Here is a 3,250-nt window from a genome sequence, read left to right on the forward strand (position 1 = left end):
GGGCAGGGACTCCGGCAGCAGAGCGCGGGCACCACACCGGCTCGCGCCCGTGCCCTCACTCACCTCGCTCACCTGGTCCCCACGTGCTGCAGGCACTGGTTTCGGGCTTTGAAGCTGCATTTTTGGCTTCCTGTCTGAAGCTGGAAATTTGCCTGGAGGATGGATGAGTCAGATCTTATTCTCAGCTAGAAATATTCACACTTAACGGTGATGTTGTTAAGGGTGCTCTAGCCACAGGACAGCAGACGGCCTTGACCGCGTGGGGACTCAGGCAGGGCGGAGGCGGGAGGCTGGGGGTGGTCTGAAACAGAGCTTCAGTGTGACTGCTTCGGGCAGGCACCATCTCAGGGGATGATGTCCTCTCTGCTCTGTGTCCAGGGACAACGTCCTCTCATCAGAGACCAGGCTCCTGTGTCTCAGCCAAGAGCAAGCAGAGGGCAGACAAGGGCAGCTCGGGCAGAGGCAGGGACAGCAGCTAGCAGGGACCTCCTCCCCTGGGGCCCAGACACCCCAGTATCAGAGCGCCTGCTGGAAAGTAAACACTTTGAAAACTCAAGGCCACTGCGTTTGCTTGTCACGGTCTCCCGAGGGTCACAGCACGAAGGAACAGCTCACGCCAGCTCCAGGCTCTCGGGCGCGGCGTGTTGGAACGACAGGTCTCGGGTTTTCGCTCTTGTTTCTACCACACTGCCCTGAGGGCGAGTTGGAGCTAAGATGCATCACGAATCCCCATTTCTACTCTGGAGCCCATGTCCCTTGTCACCTCCACTTCCAAGATACCTGCGGTCTAGTGATTCGCCGGAGTTCCCAGTAGCCGCGGACTGGGACACACAAGCACCGCTGGCGTGAGCCCTCAGCCTGCAGCAGGTCCTATAACCCACGAGGCTGGGGCCGCTCTGTGGACGAGGCCGGCTGTTTGGTGTGGACGAGACCCCCACAAAACACAGCTGGACTGGTACAGCCATAATGGATAAAATAATCAGCTTTCTGACTCCGTCGTGCTCAGGCCTGCCCCATCCCCACACATGTGAATTAGAAGCTTCTGCTCAGCCTCGCACGTGGACAGGCCAACCTGCAGCCTGGGAACTACTCAAACAGCCTCTCTGCTTGAAACTCCCTCCCAGGGATGAGGGAGGTACTATGAAAATCACAATTGCCGATCAAAAGGTTCCCGAGACCCTCGGGGCTGGGACCACGGCAACTGGGTTTGTTGACCAAAAGCAAAGAAGTTTCACCACCCCCCTCGCTGGCGTCCAGACGTCTGGGTCACCTCCCGACCTCGCACCCCTCCCGTCCCCTTCCCCTGACGTAAAGGAAGCCCGGATTCTGTGCTTTCTCAAGATGGGTCTTCAGGAGGCCGCTCTGCCATCTCCTCGGTGTGCTGGCGTTCCGAACACGGTGGCTTTCACTGCCTCGACGACCTGTCGCTCGACTTGTCGGCTGTCCTGAGGTGAGCAGTTTGAGCTTCCAACTCAATTACCCAATAACCAGAGAGCGTGAACTGGGAGCCACGAGGCCTGGCTCTGATGCGAATGACACGCGAGCTTGAACAAACCGTGCGCCTGTCAGAGACTCGGCGTCCCGTTGTGAAACAGGGGCGTCGCTATTTTCCCCAGGATGACAGGCTGGGTTATTAATCCAGTTCTCACAGCAGCTAGAGCAGGACAATGCTCTTGCCCTAGCCACGCGGCTTTGCAGCGCAGTCCCGAGGGAGTCAGGTGGAGCCCCACTGGTTCAGGCATGGCCGTGGGACTCGCCAGCCAAAGGGACATGGGCAGAGTGTCAGTGTGCCCGCTCTGGGAGGAGGCTTCCGCAGTCCCCACGTGTTCCTGCCAGCTCTCTCGTGCTCATTAAATGGATGGATAGATGGATGAGTGGATCGGTGGGTAGGTGGATGGAGGAATAGAATAAAATGCATGTGTAATAACCTTAAAATTTCTACCATAGGCAAATGTTTTCTTGGATTTAAGTAACCAATTTCCATTAAATATAAATACCCCTGAGAAAGACTATTTTTGTTGGTCATGACACTGTAGCTTGAGGACGTTCAATGCCTGAGGCCCGGCCGTCACCTGTGGTTCGGTTCCTTCAGAGCTGTCTGGAGACTACTGATTTCACATTTTCCACAATGACGCTGTCCCGTCCACCCCACTACCCCAGTGCCCGGGAAGGGGGTTAAAATGGTTTATTCAAAAATATTCACTAAGACACGTGCAATTCTCAGAGAAGGAACGGAGCGGCGAGCCGGGCAGCGTCTCGTGAGATCTGTACGCTGGGGGAGGAACCCGCGTTGCTTCTGGCTGGGGTTTGCTGTTCTCTCTGCTGCTTTCTGTGATGGTCAAAAATTTCTTCAGCGTGGGTGTCCCTTGGGGCCAAACGCAGCCATCTGGTGCCCTCTGCAAACCCCATCAACCTTCATTATGTGACAAATGGCATCACAGCACCCACATTCACACTTCAGAGGCGGAGGCCCAGCTCCTCACGGGCTGTTTACAACCCAGGCCATTTGCTCCCTCCCTGGTGGCTGCGGGGTTCACGCCCTGCCTCTGTCCCAGCCCCGCCAGGGCAAACTGTGGTTCATGTATAATTTTAGTTTCGGGGTGCGGCCGTTCCTTCTCACTGCTCCTCAGCTGTGACCTTCGGGGTCACTGGCAGACACGGCAGCCTGACACCAGCCCGGCCCTGGGCGCGTGATGAAGCCTGTGAGGAGACGCCCTCACTGAGCTACGGGTTGTCCCCGCCGTGCCCTCCCTGCCCTGAGCGGCGCCCACGGGGGCTGCAGAGTCCACCCGCGTTCCCCAGTCCGCATCACTGGCCAGCAGGGCTCCCAGCCCAGGCCTTGAGTTCCAAGTTCCCGGCGAGTTGCAGCATGGTCACGAGAGACACTTGTGGGGACAGGGCCTCGTCCTGCGGGCCTCCAGGCAGCCCCGCTGCTCCGGCCCCTTCTGCAGCTGGGAAGCGGTGGTCCCTGGGTGAAGTGGCTGGAGGGAGCATGTCCCAGCAGCCGCGGACCAGAGACACACAGAGCGCGCCTCCCCAGCGTCACTTCCCAACAGACTGTCGCTCAGAGAGTCCCGCCCAGTGCTGCCCTTGGCCCTGTTCATTTTCGGGGTGTGGCCGAGGGCTTACAGGCGGGGAAGGAGGGGGGCTGGCCCTCCGAGAGTGACCGCGGCCCTGCGATTGCAGCCTTACCAGGTCAGGCTGCACGTGCACGTGGCCGGCCCTGGGCATCCGGGCATCCGGGCATCCG

The sequence above is a fragment of the Pteropus vampyrus genome, unplaced genomic scaffold, assembly GCF_000151845.1.
Source record: "Pteropus vampyrus isolate Shadow unplaced genomic scaffold, Pvam_2.0 Scaffold312, whole genome shotgun sequence".
Taxonomy (NCBI): domain Eukaryota; kingdom Metazoa; phylum Chordata; class Mammalia; order Chiroptera; family Pteropodidae; genus Pteropus; species Pteropus vampyrus.